Below are 24,005 nucleotides of genomic sequence, written 5' to 3' on the forward strand. Positions count from 1 at the left end.
AAATAAAATAAAATAAAATAAAATAAAATAAAATGGCTTTGTTGGGATGTAATTTGCATACCATCCAACTCACCCATATAAAGCTTATGATTCAGTAGGGTTTTTTTTTTTTTTAGTGTATTCACAGAATTGTGCAATATTACCACAATCAATTTTAGAACATTTTCATAATTAAGTTACTTTCAAAGGAAACTCTGCATCATTCTCATGAGTGGAAAACCTGAATTATTTGCCACAAATGGAAGGCAAAACAAAAATAAAGCAAAGAGAGCTGGGCAATGTTATTAAATGCTATCTAGCTAGTGCTGCCTGTGAAGTATCTGAGCTTGAGACTTCTCTCTTTGCCAGAAAGGGAGGATGGGAAGTATTGAGGAGTTGTTGAAGACACACCAGCACTAAACTGCGACTCTCTCTTTAACATAATCAGAAAAACAAAAAGAAAACTGAAAAGAAAAATTACTTTTTCAATATATAATTTAATGCCACATCTCTGAGTCATCCAAAATCACCTTAAGTCTACGTCCCCGCGTGCCTCCTCCAGGTAATTTAAGTGACTTGCCCAGTGTCACATGGCTAGGTAGTGGCAGACTAAGCCTAGAATTCAGGCCTCTTAACTGCTAATGCTATATCCTTTCCACTACGTCATAGTCTTCTTTGCAATCATTATTTTAAATTAGGTCAAGTGCCTGATGTGTGTGCTAGGCAGCCCTGTTACAGATTTATAAAGCACACATTTTACAGCTAGAAGGCACACCAGAAACAATCTAATCTAACTCATTTCATTTTACAGACGAGAAAACCAACAAGTTCGTTCACTTAAGCATGTTGAGAATTGCCTGTCAGTCAATCGGCTAGAACATACAACCAACAATATAGCTATAAACAGCCCAGAATTACAATGATCTTTCTCCGGTCTCAGCCTTAAACCAAACTTCCGGATATCTCAGCCCTGTCACCAGGTCCTGGATCAGCTTCAGTCTTGCTCTTTAATTTGGTCCGTTCTCACTTCTACATGAGTAGTTTCCCCTTGACCTAAACTGCCTAGGTGGCTTTAAGGATCACAGGGGTGAGGGGAATTCATTGGCGGATTGAAGGAGTGTGTTATATGAGAAAGAAATGAGAGCTTGTCAAGAACTGTGGAGGGTTTAAGATTTTATCCTACTTGCAAGCTAATAAGTGAGCCTGTCACAGTTTCATGGATGCTGGCAGAAGACAGAAGACTTCTAGGTGTGTCTGAAACAAAAGGTCTTATTTGCTCATAGAAATAGCAATAGCAGAAATATTGACATTTTTTTGTGCTCATTTCCTGAGTCCCAGTTCCCAAAGGCGATGCAAAGGGGGCCAGGTGACATCTGCACACACAGCAAAGCATATCACAGGAGAGCCTAGCTTTAAGCTTGGGGAAGCAGAATCTCTCTCTCTTTTTTTTTCAAGTCAGCATCTTGCTCTATTGCCCAGACAATCACAGCTCACTGCAATCTCAAACTCCTGGGCTCAAGCAATCCTCCCACCTCTGCCTAGGTGTGAGCTGAAGCACCCTGCTCAGAATCTTAGCTAATGGATAGTAAGCATGCTTTACTTTGCCTGGGAAAGAAGCTCTCTTAAAAAGTTGGTCTGAAACAAAGGGCAGTGACGCTGCTCGCAAGGCATGCAGACATGGGAGAGACCCACGGAGAACTGTCTTCCAACAAGCGTTATGTACATGCAGTCTATGGGAAGTGAGCTCACAGTTCTCTGCCATACTGGAAGGCACAGGGTGGGGAAGATGGAGAACCAGAAGCCCAAGTCCACTAGTGCTTTCTGTTCTATATTGATTCTTACTGGTTTCAGTTATGGAAAGAGCACTTGGAGGCTTGCTTGTGGATTTTGGCACGTGTCTTATTTATTTTTTTATTTATTTATTTTATTTTTTTTGAGACAGAGTCTCACTCTGTCACCCAGGCTGGAGTGCAGTGGTGCCATCTCGGCTCACTGCAAGCTCCGTCTCCCAGGTTCACGCCATTCTCCTGCCTCAGCCTCCCGAGTAGCTGGGACTACAGGCACCCACCACCACGCCCAGCTAATTTTCTGTATTTTTAGTAGAGACGGGGTTTCACCATGTTAGCCAGGATGGTCTCGATCTCCTGACCTCGTGATCCTCCCGCCTCAGCCTCCCAAAGTGCTGGGATTACAGGTGTGAGCCACTGCACCCAGCACGTGTCTTATTTTTCGCTGTATATAGCCCTCAATTCATAGCCTTGACTGGGTTTAGACAATTCAAATCATTCCTTTGCATAGATATTAGAAAACCCTAGAAGCTCCATAAATTCACAGTTGGCAGAAAGAATATAACTTTCCAAATTTTATCTGCTTCCTGAAAATCATGCATGCTGGGAGAATCCAGGGTGGCCACACTGCAGTTGGTTGTGGGATGTTCACTCATCTCTTGCATCATGTTTATTAATACCTAAAATAAATGTGGTAAGATCTAACAGTCACCATGATGTAGTCACCAAGATTCCTGACTTGGTCTAGTCTCTCATCTGAAATGAGGACTACATGGGCCATGAAGGAAGATGTTATTTGTTATGTGGGGTCCACATCTGAGGCAGATATTTTGTGTCTATAACCAAGACCTTGAATCCAGGCCTCTGGCTATCAGGAATAATGGCTGTTCATTTTATTCCTCTGCCTGGAGAAGAATAAATTCTTAGGCTAAAGAAAGGCCAAAGCAACTGAGGACAGGAGCTCAGAGATACTGCTGGAACCATACCAGGACCTGGGATGTGGTCCACAGGGGAATTCTGTGGCAATCCATGGGTCCTCAGGCTCTTTGCAACCAACTCAGATGGGAGTTAACCTGTTGACTGGACTCAGGCAATGAGTTCCTGGTAGGTGAGTCACTGGCCACACCCTCCAACAGGGGGCAAAGAGCAAAAATTATGTCAGTAAAACAAGGCCGAGCACAATGGTACAGGGCAAAGGCCATTCGAGTGGGATAGCCTTAGCTGGTGATTCTAAAAGAGTGATATGGGAACCAGAGATGTTCCCGCAGATGTGGTGGGCTGCTCTAGATATAGATATAAATATAAATATAAATATAAAGCTGACTATCCAAAGAGGTCCTTCTAGCTCATTGCCTCCTGGAGACCTCTATTTGGAATTGGGAAGTAAAAGGGGATAAATTCGAGGGATCATGGAGTCTTTTGCCCTGTCCAAGCAATCCATAAACTGAAGCTTTTATGAAATTCCTTGGTGCTATTGTGAAGAATTTCAGTTCATGAAGATCCCTGAAGATCTGCAGTCCCCTATGGAGTCTATATACTGCCACACACCTGGTTGCTGTAATCCCCAGATATTACCACACCCAGAAGAAGAAGACTTCCTTCTCCCCAAAAGAAGCTGTGGGCCCTAAAGTAATCTCACGAATGCCTAGCAACCTCTTGGTCTATGAACCCAAATGACATCTCCCACATTATGCTAAGACTGATGTCCCAGGACCAACATTTATGACTGGCAGAGGACTGTGAAAATACTTCCTCCCCACTGTGCAGTGGGCTCTAACTTTTGAGCTGTGCCTGCCAATAGATAGTCACCTATCTCAGACAAGAAAAAGCACACTGTGTGGGGTGAAAGAACTGGGCTCCAGCACAGCTGGCCAGCCTGGTCCCAGAAATACCATGCAGGTTGCCTTGATGCTTGGATTTGTGTTTTTCTATCCATTGTGAAAGACTGATTTACATACTCTGGGTGGTTGTACAGCCTTGCTGGGCTCCTGTGGTCATCGAACGCACAGAATTTCCACAGCAGCTTTGGAGAGCTGACTCCTGTTTACTTTTGTTAACTATTTCTACACTTGGCCTCCACATTGTGGCCTGTGAGGCTAACGAATCTGAGAAGAAGCTTTAAGAAAGAATGTGTGAATTAGAGTTCATGCTTAAGCCAGGGGCCCACAATCAGATTGTACTTTCAAGATACTGTCTCACAGCCAGGCACGGTGGCTCACGCCTGTAATTCCAGCACTTTGGTAGGCCAAGGCAGGCAGATCACTCAAGGTCAGGAGTTTGAGAGCAGCCTGGCCAACATGGTGAAACTCCATCTCTACTAAAAAAAAAAAAAACCAAAAAAATTAGCTGAGGCAGGAGAAGCGCTTGAACCCAGGAGGCAGTGGTTGCTGTAAGCCAAGATTGCATCACTGTACTCCAGCCCGGGTGACAGAGTGAGACTCCGTCTCAAAAAAAAAAAAAAAAAAAAAAAAGGATACTGCCTCAGAGTTTGGGATTCAAGCCATTGACTTTCTAGTGGCTTGTTACTTTGGAAACCTTCTGGTGACCTAGCATCCTGGGACATTGCTTGGCCCACCTAGTTTGACTTTCTGCTCAGGCTCTTATATAAAAACCAGGGCTTCTAATACCTGGCATAAACACTTCACAGAGAACACCACATTTAGAAGACATCTCTGAGGTAGTTTTCTATGGCTACTGTAACAAATTACCACCGTTTTATATGGCTACTGTAACAAATTACCACCAACTTGGCAGCTTAAAACAACACAGACTTTTTACCTTGCAGTTCTGTAGGTCAAAAATCCAATGCAGGTTTACCAGGCTAAAATCAAGGTGCTGGCTAAATCGTGTTCCTTTCTGGGGTTCCAGAGAATTTGTTTCCCTGCCTTTTCTGGCTTCCAGAAACTATCTGTATTTCTTGGGTCATGACCCCTTTTCTCCGTCTTCAAAGCCAGAAATGCCGTATGTCTTCAACCATTCATTCTTCCATAATCACACTTTCCTCTGACTCTGATTCCTATTCCGCCTCTTGGTTCCACTTTTAAGGACCCTTGTGATTATAATGAACCTACTTCGATAATCCAAAATAATCGCTTTATTTTTTATGCATTTATTTTTTGGGGAAGGGAAGTCTGGTTGAATAACTGCTTTATTTTAAGGTCAGCTAATTAGCAAATCTTAATTGCATCTGCAACCTTAATTTCCCTTTTGTCATGAAACGTACCATATTCACATATTTATTAGGATATGAACATTTGGGGGAAGATCTTTATTCTGCCTACTGCAGTTCCCTTCTGAATTACTTTTGGACAATCGGAGGTAAGTAAATGTAAAGACTTGCTGTGTCTGTCTTCCCAGTTGGACTGTGTTTGGGGAGGGTCAAGCCTTTTAATTTAGATTACTTTTTTTTTTTTGAGATGGAGTTTCATTCTTGTTGCCCAGGCTGGAGTGCAATGGCATGATCTCGGCTCACTGCAACCTCTGCCTCCCAGGTTCAAGTGATTCTCCTGCCTCAGCCTCCCAAGTAGCTGGGATTACAGGCATGCGCCACCACACCCGGCTAATTTTTTTGTATTTTTAATAGAGATGGGGTTTCCCCATGTTGGTCAGGCTGGTCTCCAACTCCTGACCTCAGGTGATCCACCCGCCTCAGCCTCCCAAAGTACTAGGATTACAGGTGTGAGCCACTGCGCCTGGCCATAATGTAGATTACATCTTAAATGTGCAGTCTATAACTGATCCAGTCCTCCCCATGAGCTGATGATGGCTGGGAGAATTTTTTTTCTTTTTTTTTTTCTGAGACGGAGTCTTGCTCTGTCACCCAGGCTGGAGTGCAGTGGTGCAATTTCGGCTCACTGCAACCTCCACCTCCCAGGTTCAAGCGATTCTACTGCTTCAGTGTCCCAAGTAGCTGGGATTACAGGCACCCGCCACTACGCCCAGCCAATTTTTTGTATTTTTAGTAGAGACAGGGTTTCACCATGTTGGCCAGGCTGGTCTCAAACTCCTAACCTCGTGATTCGCCTGCCTCGGCCTCCCAAAGTGCTGGGATTACAAGCATGAGCCACCGTGCCTGGCTGGTTGCGGGAATTTTTAACTGACAGTCTAACTTGAGGGTGTGGGAGACATAGGATGCTGCTATCCATATAGAATCCTATTGTCTGGTGAATGATTTACTTGTTTAACTGATGCTTATAGAACGCTTATATGTGAGAGCTTTACAAACTAATTTAATTCTCATAACAACCTTATCAAATATGTACAATTGTTATTATCATCCTTGTCTTACAGATAAGGAAACTGAGGCACAAAAAGATTAGTAACCTGTCCAAGGTCACACAGATAGTACATGGCAGAGATGGGCCTTGTAGCCAGGCAGCCTGTGGACCATCCTGAATCCTTGTTCCTAAGCCCCCATACCAAGCTGCCTTGTCCTCTTGGTTTCTGCTTACTCTTCAGGCCTCGCTGCTCTGCTAGGCAAACTTGCGGTTCATTCTTTAGCAAAGCCGACCCCCTCCTTCCAACACTGGTTCCTCCCCATTGCAACTTGATGCTCATTTCTCCCTCTGTTCTCAGTGGTACAGGCCCCTGACCTCCTCTGAGTTTGCTGTAGGGTCACCTTGCCCCATCAGGGCTGTCCCACACACAGCAGGCTGCTGGTTCCCAACGTGATATCCACGCCATGCAAGAATCAGGGGGACTCAGAAGAGCTCAGCCTCAGAGCTTCTCTCTGCCTACTCGGGTTTTTACCGCCAGGTTCACTTTGGCATGGCTGCCCCTGGTTGGGCATAAAACAGCCTTGGATACAGGTTCCTCCCAGAGTCCCTAGTGGGGAGCTGGGTGACAGCCCCCTCTGTGTATGGAGTACCACTGTCCAGACCCCATCCAAGACCTGGAGAGGAGGAATAAGCACGAGACCCTTCTGACCCTCTTCTCTCTCCTTACCCTTCCTACTCCCCAGCAGGCCAGAAAGGTAGTGGGGCTTTCTCCATCTTAGGTTCTCTCTATCTATTTTACGGCTTTCTCTATCTCTATATTAGAGTTGGCCTTGCTCTTCTGGTGGAAATGGCCTCTGCTCTGCTAAGAGAAGACTCCAGGAGCTGGTCATTCAGGCACGGCCTTTGCTTTACTAAGGAGGGAGAATCTGGAAGGATTTGGAAAATCTCTTAAGTCATAGCTAACCTCTTCAGCTATACAGTGGGACACCAACACCCTGATGCCTGGCCTATCAAAGGCATTCAGTGTATGGTAGTTATTTATCACTTTATCTCTCTCTCTCTCTCCCCCTCTTTTTTTTTCTTGAGATGGAGTCTTGCTCTTATTGCCCAGGCTGGAGTGCAATGGCACGATCTCAGCTCACTGAAACCTCTGCCTCCCGGGTTCAAGCAATTCTCCTGCCCCAGCCTCCTGAATAGCTGGGATTATAGGCGTGTGCCAACATGGCCAACTAATTTTTGTATTTTTAGTAGAGATAAAGTTTCACCATGTTGGCCAGGCTGGTCTCCAACTCCTGACCTCAGGTGATCCACCTGCCTCAGCCTCCCAAAGTGCTGGGATTACAGGCATGAACCACCACACCCAGCCTTATTTATCAGTCTCTAAACCCAGAACTTTCACACTTCTTTGTCTGAATGTAGGAAATTTGTTTTACATGCTGACACTGCACGAATGTACCTATACAGTACATAATTGAAACAAATGCTACACAAAACAATACTTATTATTACTTAATGCAATACAACCAGTTAATTTTTAATATATTTTCTTTTTTTAAAAAGAAACACCCTGGTGCTGACCCATAACCCTTCTCCTGAGACAGACTTACTTTCCCCCTTCTCTGAGATCTCATAGTGCTCTCTGCAAAGCTCAACTTGAATACTTCTCATACTGCATTGCAATGTATGTCATTCTCTCCCACTAGGGACTTAGTTCTTTTCATCTTTGCATCCCTAGCATACACAGTAATAGACACCCAGTGAGTGTTAACTGAAGAAGTGAGTGGAAAATGCCTGTCTGAGCCGGGCATGGTGGCACATGCCTGTAATCCCAGCACTTTGGGAGGCTGAGGCAGGCAGATCACCTGAGGTCAGGAGTTCAAGACCAGCCTGACCAACATGGTGAAACCCCGTCTCTACTAAAAATACAAAAATTAGCTGGATGTAGTGGCAGGCACCTGTAATCCCAGTTACTTGGGAGGCTGAGGCAGGTGAATTGCCTGAACCCAGGAGGCAGAGGTTCCAGTGAGCTGAGATCATGCCATTGTACTTCAGCCTGGGAGACAGAGTGAGACTCTGTCTCAAAAAAAAAAAAGACAATGTCTGTCTGTGCGCTCAACACAACAGAAAAGGATGGTACTTCCCTCTATGGTGTCACATGATGCCTAGTGTGGTGTTGGAGAGCTCAGACCTTGGCAGTGAGCAACCGGGCTCAGGGAGGAATTCCTATGGATAGGAGTATATCCGCCTCCTGCAGAGAGGACCTAAATGCATAAAGAACTAGGACCAGCGACTTTAACCATTTCCCCCCTCCTTGGTTTTTTTCCCTGAAACGATGTGTTTGCATCCCCATGCTAGAATGCCTTTCTGTCCTCCACAGTAATTTAATTATATAAAACTGACTGTGCAGACTCAAAATTTGGGGCATTTGGCATTCTTGCAAAGCCAGACTCTAGGAAACATGCCCATTGCTGAACACATTGGATGTGGTTTAGGTAGCAAAGCAAATGACCTAACAAGGAATATATGTGCTGAGCCTAGTTCCTGTTAAATTAATAGATTCACGTTCTGGCACATCCACAACCTCACAAGTCATAGCAACCGGATGACGGCATGGCAACACAGCAGCTGCGGCCACTGTACACAAGAAAAATCAGAGCCTAGTGTCTCTGGAGGGAAAACAGAAACAGCCTCTACAATTGCTGGCTTGTACTGGATTGACTGAAGCGAGGGAGCCGTGGGGGCAATCACAAGTAGATGCCTGCCCTGGTCAGGGATTGAGTATGACATCTCTCCTGCTTCCTGAAACTTTGTTTTATATTTTAAAAGTAAATAATTTGTTCCAGCCAGAGAGGAAATGATGCTGAGAGAAAGACACCATCACGTGGACAGAATGTTCTCCCTCGCCCTGGCAGCAGTGTGGAGTTGATCCTTATCAGAGATAGTCCAGGACTTGCTCTTCAACAGCAGGACCACAAGCCTTTCTTCCTAGTTTTTTGACCTTCCACCCCAACCAAAATCACCTACCCCTTCTGGCTGCCAGGGTTGAAGGCCCTTCTTGCCAACTCTCCTTCTAGGATGAAGCCCTGACTCCACAGCCACTGTTTGGGCCAAGCCCTTAGGGATCAGGGTAAATGCCCGGAGGAGGAGGAAGAGGATGCCTGGACAGATGTCAATTCTGGTGACACAAAAACATCTGCATGTGCTGTCAGGTAGGTGACACCCAATACCAGAGCTGCCTGGGACCGAGCAGGAGTCCACACCCCCTGACCTAGTTTAAATTCAAGAATGACCCTTGCTCTGCAAAAGGACTGAAAGCTGGGCCTTCTGTTCTTGGGGTTTGTGTCTTACCCTTAGATCTGGCTCTGGCCCCTGCTTTCCTTTCCATGTTCTATCAGGAAGGCCGTGCAGGGTTGTCACTGAGTCCCCATGGATTCTCTGCTGGTCTCTGTCTTATTAGTGGCCATGTAATGAATTCCTTAAAACACAGCAGCTTAAGACAACATTTACTATCTTACAGTTTCTGTGGGTCAGGAATCCAGGCAGCTTAGCTGGGTGCCTCTGCCTGAAGGGCCTGAGGGAGGCCCTTCAGCTATTGGCTGGGGTTGAAGGTCTTATCTGAAGTCTTGATTCATATAGGGAAAGGAGAGGCATCCCTTTCCAGGTTCCCTCAAATGGTGGTTGGCAGGCCTAGCTCCCTTTCTACCAGGCTGCCTTAGGACATGGCAGTTGGCTTCCCCCACAGTGAGCGTTCCGAGAGAGCGAAAGGCATAGAGAGGACCCAGTATGGAAGCTGCAGTTTTTTTTTATAACCTAGTCTGAGAAGTAACATCACATCACTGGCCATATTCTATTTGTCAGAACTCAGTCAATGAATTCAGTCTACACTTAAGGGGAGAGGATTATACAAGGGTATGAATACCTGGAGGCAGAGATCATTGGCAGGGGGCGCATCTTAGAGGCTGTCTACCACATTCTCCACATGGTGCCCTGGTACTCCAGCAACTGCCACCCTATATATAGAGAAAAGCAATGTATGTGTAAGTGTCAGGCCTTCACACATTTACACTGTCTGCTAATTACTCCTGGGCATGCAGAAATACTGAATATTCATGAAATTGTGACTGAAAATTTGGAATCACATACAGAACAAAAAAAATTCAACTCTTGTTTTAGCAAATATGGAGTATCACATGATTGCCTTTAGAAGCCTGGATAACATATTCTCTCTACTCATTGGTTGCCTTAAGCAGAATGCCCTAAAGAATTACTTCTATTTATTCCAAAATTGAAATGGGCAATCCCTTCACCATCTTCCCACAACAGTGTGATGTAAGAAGAATTTCAGAGAAGTTTAATTATTAAGTCTAATGATGCAGTTATTTCTCAAAGCTGTATTATTTTTCTTGCATTGCACATTTTGTATTTATGATGTGCCATTAATGTCTTAGTAAAAATCAGAACTAGGGCATAGCAGCTGCAACATGGAGGATTTCATGTTGCTAGGAGAGCTTCGATCTTCATACTTCCTATCTTTGGGTGAGTCTGTGGCTTTCCATGAGGGATTAACACAGACCTGGGGATCATTTCCCAAATGTCATTTTCCACCAGTCTTACATCCACCTTTCTGAACAAAGCCTTCACTCAAGCCTATGGTTTCCTGTGTTTTCATAAAAAGATGAAGCATTGGAAGGGGTAGGTTTTATCTGGCCAATGTGCTAAGAGAAGCAGTATTTGGGGAAAAAAAGAAAATTGTTGAGCCCTAACTCATGCTTTTCAACCACCTATTAAAAGATTCCTGTTTTCCACAACAAGCTACAATGAAGCTAATGTTTCTGTTATGAAAGTCCTTTACTGCAGTTTCGAATGTCTTTTTTTCGTTTGTTTGTTTGTTTGTGTTTTCACCAGCAAAGGCTAACCCCGTTTTTTCTCCAGCCTTATGGGATCAGGAATTCTTCCTTCAAGACTGCTGTTTAACTACTTGGTTGCTACTTACCCTAAAGGTGGCTTTCCGTTGTACTTTTTAATAAGGTGAACACATTTACTTTTAGCAATGATAAATTTCAGGATTACTATTGCCTGAAGCTGCCCTTCTCATGCCTCCACCCTACCCTCTAAGTCACTCTTGACCGGTGATGAAACAGAATGCATCAGACTCCATTCTCTGTGAGTTGAGTGTAAAGGAAGAGGTGAAAATCGCGGGGGAGGATTAGAACAGAAACCATTCTGCAGCCCCAGCTTCAGCTTGGGCGCTGAAATAGCCCCCAGAAGTGTGATATGTGGTAAACGTCTTGCTCACTTATAACCCGTAGATATGACAAGGAACATCATGCAGACTTTTAGAGAGAACGTGGGGACAGGGACCCTTGTTTTAAGGCCCACTTTAGGCATTATTTAAGAACACAGCGCACACTGCTTTCTGACATGACGTTTTTAGCCCCAACACCAAACGGAAAAACTTTTTCTTTCCCCTCCCCAACCCCTTTGTTTGTGTACTGGTGTTTCTCCTGGAACCCCAGCTTTACAGGGACCTTGAACCCCACCACTACCTTCCAGACCAGCCTGAGAGCAGGGGACTCCAGCGCGGGTCCCCGGATCGCACTTGGGCGCGGAAACGACGCGGCTGGAGCGAGCCTTCCCTCCCAGGGGGGTGCAGGCTAGGCGGCCGGCCGCGCAGGGCTGCCCACTCCCCCGCAGCTGAGGGCGCGCAGAGCTGGGAGACGGCGCTTGGGACAAGGGGCGCGCGGAGCCGGGGCGCGGGCGGGGCAGGCGGCTGCAGGGCCCGACGCGCCACCGCGCGAGCTGCTGGGTCACAGCCCGGACCGCGCCGCCCGCTCAGCGAGGAAGTGACGACTGCGCACTCCCTAGAGCAACAAAGTTTGAGTCTGCGGGCCGCGCCCGCCTGCGCCCCCAGCCCCTCCGAGCCGCCCGGGGATCCAGCACGCAGGTGAGCTGCGGGGTCGGAGCCCCCTCCCGCCACCGGGCGCCTGCGTGGGGCTCGGAATCGTGCCGGGGCTCGGGCTGGGCCGCGCGGGCAAGGATGTGGCCGGCCGGGTTGGGCCGGGCGCCGGGGTACGGGGGCGCTGCAGGGAGGGAGCTCGGCGGCCGGGGTCAGGGCGCCGGGCTGCGCCGGTGTTGTCGCCGCTTTGCCGCGGGACTTCAAACAGCAAGGGCTGCAGCGGCACCAGCTCCAGGCGCCGTTGGCCAGGGAAGGGGTGGGGGGGGAAGGGGCTTTCCGGGGCCTACGTTTGCAGCCAGCCCTCCGCCCAGCGCCTTCATCCCTGCATGCTGGGCGCAGCTCTCGGCCCCCGCCCGGTGCTTCCCTGGGAAACGACCTCTTCCTCTTCGAAACCCTTGTCGAGGGCGCAGGAAGGAAGTTAAAGGAACTTTCCCCGGACTTTTATTTGCTTCCTGGGACGAAGAGCAGAGCAGTTCGGAAGTTTGGGAAAACAACCCTACGCATATCCAGAAAACCAAACCGGAATTGCCCCCAAGCCCCCTTGAAATGAATCGCTCCTGACTCCCCCTCTACCCTCCTCCCCAACCGCGTCCCAAACCCGACAGTGATCGCTAAGGCCTAACACTTTGCAATTTAGCCATAAAAACTGTCAGGACACCCACGTACATATGTGAGTGTTTTCTATATAAAACTCAGAAACCCGCTTCCAGCGGACTCCGTGGCATCTCGTTCTTTTCTGTTTCCTAAAACTGCAAGAGCTGCAGGAATGTGCTGCAGGAACTTTGATGGTGGTTCCTGCCGCCCTCGGTAGCCTCGTGGCGCAGGGTTTTTTTTAAAGAACAGCTAAGAAGTTTGGGACATCCCTACAGAGTAACTCGGGGCTGGCGGCCCGGGCCAGCGGCGAGACTGCAACTGTAGTGGCGGCGGCGGGGACACGTTGGTGTGTGCAGGAAAGTGCGTCCGAGCCGTGGAGACTCGAGATGGGGTGTCCTGGAGGTTGAATGGTGCAGTTCCTAGCAGCAGCTTCCTGCCGGCCTGTAATTACAGCGTGATTGCACAGTCAGGCATTGTTGGCGTGGATGTTTATACACAGGCTATTGTGCAAGACCTCGGTGGTGGCTAACAAAACGCAGCTTTGCATTGCAAATGCCCAGGATAGATCTGGGTCTGAGCTGCAGTCTCCAAATTCTTTTTGCCCTTCAACCCTAGCTAGGTGATTTATTTCTTTACCTCTCTCTCACTTTTGACGACTTCTTCAAAGCCTGAGATGTGGGGTGGACTCGGAAGGCCACTACACTCCTATCTTAGGCAGCCTGAAAACTATCCCAGGAACTGTACCCTTATTTGTCTCCGGAGAAAATGTGGGATGACGTCAGCAGGAAAAGGAGATGGGAGATGGCTATCAACCTCTCTAAACGGGAAAGCTGTTTGAATTAGCAAAATTGCACGGGTGGCTGGGTTGGGGCTGAGTTGCAAAGAGGACTCGTCAGACTATGTGTGACTGAGCTGGCGTGCTAGACTTTAAGCCTGGAAGTGTCAGCTGCAGAAACTTAGTAGGTGGTGGGTCCTAATTCCTTTATTGTGCTCTGGGCAAAGAGGAAACGTGCAAGTGCTGGCACTTTTGTCTGTGCTGGTGGTCTGGGTCTGGGAGGGGCAGAGGAGTGACTCATGCACATTTTCTTCAGAGGAGCCCTAGGCCCACTTTCTTAGCAGGGATTGCGGCACAGACCAGGGCAGGGATCCTCCCATCTGCCATGCTGCCTTGCAGGAAGGGAGCCAAGCCTGCAAGTATGGAAAGAAGGCAAACAGTTTCTTGTTGAGGGCCTTACAGGGGGATAATTGTATAGAGAAATTTAAAACACAGTAAAAAAAAAAGCATGTATTGGATTTGTGCAGGACCATTGTTTTCACATTCTAAAGCTCAACCTGATAACTCCCGGTCCTAGGCAGAAGACCCTCATGGGGAGCACTCGGCCCAGCTAGGTTGCTGTGTGGCTAGGTGGTACCACCTTATGCTGGGCATGGGCAGCCTCTTTTCTCAGAGTGGCAGGTACTGATGATTCCAGTGCACTGGAGTTTCTCCATGCCTGGCCTTCTTTCCAGCCAAGTATCTGAGCTTCACTTGGAGGAAAAATGCTGTTTTGCAGTCTCGTGCCAGGTGTGTGTCACGGGCACAGTGACCGTTTGTCAAACCAAAAGATTAGGGCACAGTCCCTGGCAGGTACCTGTGTGCTTCCAGAAACTCGAGGACAAACATGTAAAATCAGGACAGTTCTGGAAAGTCTGGCATGTACGGTTACAGTTGCCACAGGGGAATGAGGTTTGAGCAAAAGCAGCACTATGGTAGGAGTCACCACGGGTTGCACAACCCTCTGTTCTGGAGACATTTGGTTTTTACTGATCTTGACTGTGAAGCTCCTGGTTAGCTGGATCACCTGACCAGGACTGCCGTAATGAAGGCCTGCTGGTGCCTGGCGCTGGTCTTGAGGGGCAGGAGAGGGAAGCTTCCCTTCTGACCCCAAAGCTTTGAGTTTGCCGTCCTTTGTGTTTGTGTGGAACTTAGAGACTAAAAGTGGCCCAAAGCCCTCCAGAGTGTGGCTGGGAGAGTGGAGGGGAGGGGTGCCTTACAAAGGCCAGAGAAAGAAGGAAGCCAGGCTCCAGGGAGCTGCGGAGCCACACGCAGGCCCCGCACCTTCAGTTCCCTCTGGCTGATTTTTGTGCATAACTCAGGCCCTTTCCCTGGCTTGCTCAGCTTTGCCTCTGCATTCAGGGAGCTTATCCCAAAGTTGTTACACAGAGACAGAGTCATAACCCTAACTTCCTCCTTCACCTTACCTAAACGCTGGTTTATGACTTGAAGTTGTTGTCTAGTTCACGGCGCCTGAGCAGCCCTCCCTACTGCCTCGCCATGCACAATTAGGAACAACAATGAAAAGGCTCTGATTCAAAACTTGACAAGAGATTTTAAAAACAGTTTTATTGTTCTAAGAGGAAAAAATATTGGAGGTAATTAGGGAACCCAGCAACCCTGGCAGAAACCCCAACGTGCCACTGAGAGAAGCCGATGCAGGAGTGCCCTGGAGAGGGTGATCTTCAAAGGGAGGCTGCCCAGGCCCGGTATTGCTTTTTCCATTCATCTACCCCTTCCTAGCTACCCCACTTCCTACACCACAACCCAGTGTTTTGACATCACAACTCACCCCCAAAAAAGGAGGCCGAACACCCCCAGCTAAAGAGGGCATTCCAGTCGCGTGAGAATGTGCTGCAGTTTTCCAGACACTGCGGCTGGCAGTTCTGTCCTGCAGATTTGTTTCGTTCTTTAAAATGTGCCCCTCTTCATTTCTTGTTCTCACTGAAGCATCTCTTTGTGAGCCCCTTAAACCTTCTTTTTTCTCGTCTGCATGACACAGGGCAAACGCTTTACGACTTTCTGTCTCAAGTGCCACTTGAAATACACACAGGGCTTTGAATAAGCTTCGGATAAAGGCCTGCTCTGTAATCTCACTTAAAATGCCTCTTTGCAAGGGTCACCTTCCTGCTCAGCAACCTTCAATGGCTCCCCACTGTCTGCATGGTAAGGATCAAACTTCTAGGCCAGCAGTCAGGGCCCTTCTCCACAGGGATCTGACCTTTGCAGCTCTCGCATCCTAACCCTCGGCTCTGACCCGGTGACCCACTCTGTGTGTTTGTCCGAACCACTGGTGGCAAGAATTCCTACCTCCCAGCTTCCTCAGAGGACTGGAATGCCTCCTTCCTCTCATCCACTTGGCTCAGTCCTGCTCCCCTTACAGTCCTGTTCGTGTCCCCCTCCTTGAGAATTTCTCCCTGTCCCACCCTGTGGGCCTCCCCCTGGGACTCCAGCAACATCAGCCTGGGCCCTGTGCTGAGGAAAACCTTGAGTCCTGGTCTGAGGATTTTCACCTTCTCTTTTGGGCCATGACTTTAATCGTATCCCCTGTTCAGCTCCTTAAACAAGCCTTTGGGTGAATAAATATTATAATTCTTCAACTAAACTGGAAGCCCTGTTTTATTTATCTTTGTATCCCCAGGCCTGGTGCCCCACTCATATCAAGTCTCAATAAATGTTTTATGATGCTGATACAAAGAGCAGTGGCCATCAGATTTTGTCCACTTGGACACCCAAGTCAAGCTCCAAAGGCCGTGGTCCCTGGTTTCAATTCTGAACATTAAGCCAAGCCTGCCTCCTCTGCTTGTTAGCTGCTCTCAGGCTCCTCCTGGCTTTGCACCTCATTCTTTTGCTCCATTTCCAGCATCCCTTTCCTGAGTGTCGGTATCTGCCCAGCTTTGGCACTGGCTCCTTTTGTCCCAGTCAGCCTGCCCTGTGATGCCCTACGCCTCTGCTCTGGCTCTGAGGTGAGACGGTTTGTTACTTGGGTTGACCTGACTTTCTGAGGAACCAATCTGATAGAAGGAGGCAGGACCAGCTTGCAGGCAAGACTTGTGAAGACAGCCAGGCATGGTGGCTCACACCAGTACTCCCAGCACTTTGGGAGGCCGAGGTGGAAGGATCACTTGAGTGTAGAAGTTCAAGACCAGCCTAGGCAATGTGACAAGACCCCTTCTCTACAAAAAATGCAAAAAATTAGTCAGGCATGGTGACGTGCCTGTAGTCCCAGTTACTTGGGAGGCTGAGGTACGAGGATTGCATGCCACTGCCCTCCAGCTTGGGTGACAGAGATTCTCTCTCAGAGAATCTCTGAGAATGGTGGCATGCACCACCATGCCTAATTATATATATATAAAGATTGTGAGGAGGGCAAAGAGAGGCGTCCTGGTTGGCCAGATGCGTGTTTTGCCCAAACAGGTGTTGAACATACAAAAACCAGGCTAAACTATAAAACTGAGTTTTGGGGAGATCCTGGCTGAACCCTAGCATTGGACTTGGCTAGGAGGACTGTGTTGCCTTCAGCCAGTCTTCATGCTGTTAATCACAACCTTGCCTCATAAGCCAGATTCTTTCTTTTTTGAAAAATAATTTGCGTACCATAAAATGCACATATAAGCTAGATTCTTTTAAAGTTTGGTTTTATTTAAAAATAGAATCTGGTAGATTCCTTTTTTTTACTCCACCCAGGCTGGAGTGAAGTGGTGTGGTCTTGGCTCACTGCAACCTCTGCACCCCAGGTTCAAGCGATTCTCGCTCCTCAGCTTCCTGAGTAGCTGGGATTATGGGCGCCTACCACCACGCCCGACTAATTTTTGTGTTTTCAGTAGAGACAGGGTTTCCCCATGTTGGCCAGGCTGGTCTCGAACTCTTGACCTCAGGTGATCCACCCGCCTTGGCCTCCTTAACCTCAAAAAGTGTTGAGATTACAGGCATTAGCCACCGCTGCCGGCCTGAAGTCAGTTTTAATTGAAAGTTAATAAACATAAAAGGGTGAAACTGTGATTTACATATTTCTGATAAGTTATGTATAAACTGAATTTAATAAATCAACATTTTTTCAAATCTGCTATTTTACAAAATAATCAACTTTTAGAACTGGATAGGATCTTATGGACTATTATCATCCAGCCCCAGTTTTATAGTAACTGTAGTAACAGCATCTCTGATAATCCTGTGGTTAAGGATTTAAAGCTCAGAAGGAAACCTGTGCTAACTCTCATTTTAACTGAGGCTTAGAGAGGATAAGTTCCTTCTCCAAGTTCACACAGCTGTTGAACGGAAGAGTCAGGCACAAACCCCATTCTCCACTTCCACTGGCCATCCTGCATTGATCATTAGTCATCATAATCATCAGTTTCAGCAGGTCTGTTTGTAAACGAAGGACTCAGTCTCCTCAGTTTCCCTGAGGCAGTACTCAAAGATTTAAAAAGATGAAACTTAAAAAACAACAACAACAAAACAAAACAAACAAACAAACAAAACCTGGGGGTGAAGAAGAGGTTTTTAAGAGAGTGGGATGTGTATTTAATAGCTTTTGCCATTATATTATCTCGTTGTAGTTTTAGTGGATCTTAGTTGCTATCAAAGCCCCCAAAGTTTCCTACCCAGGCTCAGCTGGCCAACAAGATTACTTATTGTTTTCTAAGTACAGAACATGGGTTGAACAACACCAAGAAGACAGAGGAATGCTCCCAGTTCCCAAGAGACAGGCAAGAGAAGGCCCAGGAACACAGACATGGCACTGCTTGAACAGCCAGTTACTGCAGGGCTAACTGTCCTCACCGGGCATTTGTGGAACAGCTGCAGTGCTCTCAACCATGTGTGTGGCACAATGAGTGTGCAAAACAGAGTGCCATGTGCTCCTTACCCCCAGAAGGCTTCAAGCCTAGCTCCTGAGATAGATCACACCCATGCATGAGTGAGTGAAAGAATGAAGAACCCGAGGGAAAGTCCCTTATAAACGATGATAGGGAAGGTCACTACTGTTACGGCTATGACCACTTTTCTTTTTCTCCGTAGCTGGGGAAGTCAGATCCTAAATGCATATGGTCAGCACAGCTTCCTTGGAGAGAGGGTGGAAGAAATCCTGAGCCTTTCCACCACCTCTAGAGCAAGTGGAAGAGGGTGGGATGGGGGAAGAACCGAGAGTGAATCTGTCACTGGGAGAATATAATTTGATGGAGTGGCGTTTTTTGGGGGTCAGATTCTAAAGTCAGTGTGTAATATGAAATATAAGAATATAGCCGGGCATGGTGGCTCAAGCGTGTAATCCTAGCACTTTGGGAGGCCGAGACGGGCGGATCACGAGGTCAGGAGATCGAGACCATCCTGGCTAACACGGTGAAACCCCATCTCTACTAGAAAATATAAAAAATTAGCTGGGTGCGGTGGCGGGCACCTGTAGTCCCAGCTACTCAGGAGGCTGAGGCAGGAGAATGATGTGAACCCGGGAGGCAGAGCTTACAGTGAGCAGAGATGGCGCCACTGCACTCCAGCCTGGGAGACAGAGCGAGACTCCATCTCAAAAAATAAATAAATGAAGAAATAAAAGAATATAATCAAGATTAACCTTGAAAGTCCTTTAGGAGGGCACCAGGTAGGCAACAGACACACTGGCTCTTGATGTGTAAATTCACCTTAGCCTGCTCCTCTAGTTCTGGAAGAAGTTGCACTTTTTTTTTTTCTGAGATGAAATCTCGCTCTGTAGCCCAGGCTGGAGTGCAGTGGTGCAATCTCGGCTCACTGCAACCTCCGCCTCCTGGGTTCAAGCGATTCTTGAACCTCAGCCTCCCCAGTAGCTGGGACTACAGGCGCCCACCACCACGCCCGGCTCATTTTTAAATTTTTTTATTTATAGTAGACACAGGGTTTCACCATGTTGGCCAGGCTGGTCTCGAACTCCTAACCTCAAGTACTCCACCTGCCTCAGCCTCCCAAAGTGCTGGGATTACAGGTGTGCGCCAACCATGCCCAGCTATTTCTTCTTGTTCTATTCTGTTTTTTTCATTTTTGGTTTTGTTTTTTTTCCTTTTCCTCCTACCTCCCTAACTTCCTCCTTCCTCCTGTCTTCCTTTGTCTTCTGTCTTCTGCTAAGCTTGACCATTTGAATTTGCATAAGTTAAATGAACAGGTGAAGAGATTCCCTTGTCCTATGTCTCATGAGAAGGTCATGGGGGCGGTAAGTTAGGAAATCATCATATGAGATTAAGCATGAAAGGCTCTTAGACTAAGTGGGCAGGGTGCAATGGAGAGGAGATCCAGGGAGTAGGTTTTAAACTGCGGTTATATCATCCAGGATTGCCGATGAAAAACTTGTGCTTGGGTTGACCCAGCCCTGGTGTGGGGCTGGGAGAGGGCAGTGCCCATGTTCAGCAGACACTTTACACTAGGGGCCTAGCCCTCCATGTCCACTCCCCAGCCTCCCCACTACAGGCCACTGCAAGATGCTTGCAAGGAATCGACCAGCAAGATGTGTCTGCTTCCTCTGTGGCCTCCCCATAGCACATGCTCTGTAACAACTTAGAAGCCTATAGCCACTCCCTGACCCCCTCTTCCATGTGCACTAGAGGTGGTGGAAAGGTTCAAGATTTCTTCCACCATCTCTCTAAGGAGGCTGTGCTGACCACATGGCATTTAGGATCTGACTTCTCCAGTTATGGAGGAAAAGAAATAGCTGTAACCACAACAGTGGTGACCTTCCCCATCACGTTTTTTTTTTTTTTCCCGAGACAGAGTCTCACTTTGTTGCCCAGGCTGGAGTGCAGTGGCGCAATCTCAGCTCACTGCAACCTCCACCTCCCAGGTTCAAGCGATTCTCCTGCCTCAGCCTCCAGAGTAGCTGAGATTACAGGCGTGTGCTGCCGTGTTCAGCTAATTTTTGTATTTTTAGTAGAAACGGGATTTCACTATGTTGGCCAGGCCACTCTTGAACTCCTGACCTCAGGTGATCCACCTGCCTCGGGCTCCCAAAGTGCTGGGATTACAGGCATGAGCCACCACGCCTGGCCCCTATCATGGTTTATAAGTTGCGTTCTATCAGGTTCTTCATTCTTTCACTCACTCACGCGTTTATTGAGCCCTTACTGTGTACTTGGCTCTGTGCTTGGTACTGGGGATACAAAGATAAAGAAGCTTCAGGCTCCCACTTTAAGGTGCTCATGGTCTGTGAGGGAGACAAACATCTACAAAAGCCAAGAGCAGTTAAGTACTGCAGGTGTCAATATCAAGGTGTTCAGGGGGCTCCTGTGCTCAGAGGAGAGGACTGGCCACTTCTACCATGGCCATGGGAGACAGGCATGTCAGGAAAGGTGTAGGACAACCCCAGTGCCTTGCATGGCACTTGTGCCTGGTGAATGCTATGGAATTAATGAATGAGGGGCGTCCTGGAGAAGCTGTTTGAGCTGAGTGCTGAGAAGCAAGTAGGCATCCACCAGGTGGCAAAGGGAGTCAGGGCATTCTAGGTACAGGGAGCAGCTCAGACGAGGCCTGGAGGCACAACACGACACCATTTGCTCTAAGGACTGAAAGTGGTAGGGCCGTGGAGCATGGCTGATAGGGGTGCAGAAAGGGGCAAGCAGGGCCGGGTCATGGGCCAGAGGAGCCTGTGTGCAGGTAGAAGGAGATGCTGGTATAGCTCAAGTCTTAGGTCTGCCCACAGCAGAAGCTGACTGTAGCTAAATTGAGGAGAAAAGAAATGTATTGGAAGGCTATCTGGTAGCTCACTGAATGTCCGAGAAGGCTGGAGAACGAAGCTCAGAAATTGATCAGGACTCGTGGGAAGTTGGGTGGCTGGAACCAAAGCCACGGTGACGATGCTGCTCACCTGGCATCACTGCTACCAGTGGACCTAGATGCTACCACCCCCTCCAGAATGAGTACTGAACTCTCCCCACTTTTTTGTGCCACTCACTCCAGACACGAAGCCTAGGCTGAGCGTGTGGTTGGCCCTACTTAGGTCATGTTCTTGCTGTTATGGTTCTGAAGAGCAAGGCTCTGGAGGCTGCAGCCTCCCCAGCAGAGAGTGGAACTCTGCCTCCTCTCAGGACTCACAACCACAGGTGCCTGAAACCAGGGGAGGGGTACATATGCCCGGTGGATAGGTGCCTCCCATAGAGCCTGGAGCCCATTCTAGCCTTCAAACGGGGATGATGGTGCCGTTCTGGATGTGGGAACAGGAGACAGGGCATCCGCCTTGAGCCACCGAAAACATCCACATCTTTCTTTCTTTCTCTTTTTTTTAAAATTTAAATAGAGATGGGGTTTTGCCGTGTTGCCCGAGATGGTCTTGAACTCCCGGGCTCAAGCCAGCTTCCCACCTTGGCCTCCCAAAATGTTGGGATGACAGGCGTGAGTCACCATACCTGACCAACATCCACATCTTGAGCTTAATCTGTTTGGACATCTTTCTGAATCCTTAGCCTCCTGCTGAGCTTTAGGAATGTTATATGCCCAGAAGATCTGAGTGTTTCATTAGTAATTGGAATTCTCCTCTGGAATCTGAACTATTCCGGTGGAAAAGGGAGATCATTGCAGCATCTGGATCCTCCCTGCACATTTGATTCCACTTGGAAAACTTCGGTGCTGCCTTTCGAGGACAGAGGCAGAGGCTTGGCACTCTCTAACAGGCAGTTACAGCGTGAATTCTGCTTCTTCCCCAAGGTTGGATGAGACTCTCGGGGCCACAGGGTGTTTGCGAGGTGTCACTTTGCTTTTCAGACTAGAAGTTGGAGTTCTGGTTTCAGGCTTGGTTTGTGGAACAGTTGAGGCCCCTGGTATCTAAGCCGCCCAGGTGATCTCTCCAGTTCTGAAGATGTCACCTGGTTGAGATGTTCTACCCTATCTCCTTTCTGAGAGCGCTAAAGGAGCTAGAGCTTTGTTTGCCTGGGGCTGCCAGCATCACCTGTCACATCCAGCCCAGTTTCCTCATCCAGAAAAAACAAGAGGTGTCAGATAAGGTGCGCTCCAGCTCCCGTCTTGCTCTCAGATCTTCTGGGTATAACTCTTTGAAGCAAGGGTGCCTTGACTGGAATCTTGGTCACTCAGTTCCATTAATCTTAGACAAAGAAATTAATTTTCTTTAAAAAGAAAAATGCAGTTTTGAACTTACTGGCTCTTTGATGCCAGTGTTCCAGGACTTCCCTGGGAAAGCGGGAAGCTGCCACCCCCAGGAAGCAGCGAGTGTCATGAGCTGGGCTCTGGACTGGAAGTGATTCTTGATCCTGAGGCTGGGTAAGCAATGCATGGCCAGGTTGGCTCCCTGAGGGAGGGAGCAGGGGCCTTCCTAGTTAGTTCCTGGCCAGTGTTGGTTCTGGCCTAGTTTACACTGAACTTGCCCATTTTTGTCCAGATGAAATGAAATTGTGCTAAAAGCAGCATTAAAGTAGAAAAGAAGTCTTACAGAACCTGAATTATTTTACTAAAACACAGCTTTGGTCATGTCACCCCCTCTTAATCTTTGAGAACTGCCCAAGTTCTGCAGAAGGAGCCCCACACTCCTCAGAATGGCACATGTAGCCTTGTTTGAGCCCTGGCCCACCTCTCTGGCATTTTTCTTACCACTACCCCTTCCCTAGCATGGCCCTTTTTGTTCCAGCCGGCCTCTTGCTGCTCCTGGATGCACTTCTCTCCCCTTGTTATATGCTCTTGGCCTTTGCTTATTGTTGTCTCTTCCACCTGAAATACCCCCTCTGGCCTTTTCCTCTTGGCAGATGCCCACAGGGCCAGCCAGGAGTCACCTGCTCCATGCTGCCTTCCTGAGTTGCCACTGTGGCATTTCTGCAATTGAACTTCCATCCTGCAGGATGCTGGGGTCAGTTGTAGGAGTGCCTGGCTCCCCACCACTTTGGATCTGTGGCTGGCACACAGTAGGTGCCCTGTGACAGGGACGAGGAGGGCCGCCTGAGGGGCTGTGAGGGAGCATCGGGCAGGCCCAAGACGTGGCCTGTGTCTGGTGGATTGTGTGCTCGGTGACCTGGCTGTCTGCATGACATCCCCAGGCTCCCTTAGCGCCTGCTGGTGGGGCTGCCACCTTGGTGGCTCTGCTGTTTGCTTGGGCCTGTCAGCAAGACCCTGGTGAGAGTAAGAAGGGGATTTGAGGGTATAAAACCTGTACCAGGGCCCCACTCACCCTGAAGCGTTTGAGGGGACACTCTGAGGAGACGTCTGTGGTGAGGAGCTGGTTTAGAGGTGGCAGAGGCATCTCTTCCTACTGGCCCTCCTTGAAGAAGGATAAATATTAATGCTAGCTGCCCTTAGAGGACTCTTTCGTTTCTCATGCTCAGCATTGTCTGTTGGCTTCGCACAGAGACAGAGCTGGGGAAAGCAAGTCTGCAGACCATGGTAGCAGAGACTGGGGCTCTTTAAAATGAAAGTCCTGTCCCACCTGGTCATGAGGCAGTCAGGACAGGCTGTGGCTCTTCCTGTTCCTGCGAGGAGGAACACATCCTCCTGACAGTGATTGCAGGGTGCAGTGGGAGCCCCAAAGCAGGGATTGCAGTCTCCATTTGTCTATGAAATGAGGGGATTAGACTACAGGGGGACTTTTCCTGTTCAAAAATTCCTGTGAATGGGCCAGGCGCGGTGGCTCAAGCCTGTAATCCCAGCACTTTGGGAGGCCGAGACGGGCGGATCACAAGGTCAGGAGATCGAGACCATCCTGG

The 24,005-nt window shown here is 48.2% G+C and overlaps 1 protein-coding gene across 1 annotated transcript in view; it reads left to right on the forward strand.

Annotated features, from left to right (window-relative positions):
* The first annotated feature begins 11,787 nt into the window (after positions 1-11,787).
* ELMSAN1 (ELM2 and Myb/SANT-like domain containing 1) overlaps positions 11,788-24,005 on the forward strand; it is a 68,367-nt gene continuing 56,149 nt past the window's right edge. Inside the window, exon 1 of the mRNA XM_011949597.1 lies at positions 11,788-11,927. The gene's annotated coding sequence lies outside the window, so the exon portion shown is untranslated. The remainder of the gene's footprint in view (positions 11,928-24,005) is intronic.

This window comes from Colobus angolensis, unplaced genomic scaffold, assembly GCF_000951035.1.
Source record: "Colobus angolensis palliatus isolate OR3802 unplaced genomic scaffold, Cang.pa_1.0 Scaffold3, whole genome shotgun sequence".
Lineage (NCBI taxonomy): Eukaryota > Metazoa > Chordata > Mammalia > Primates > Cercopithecidae > Colobus > Colobus angolensis.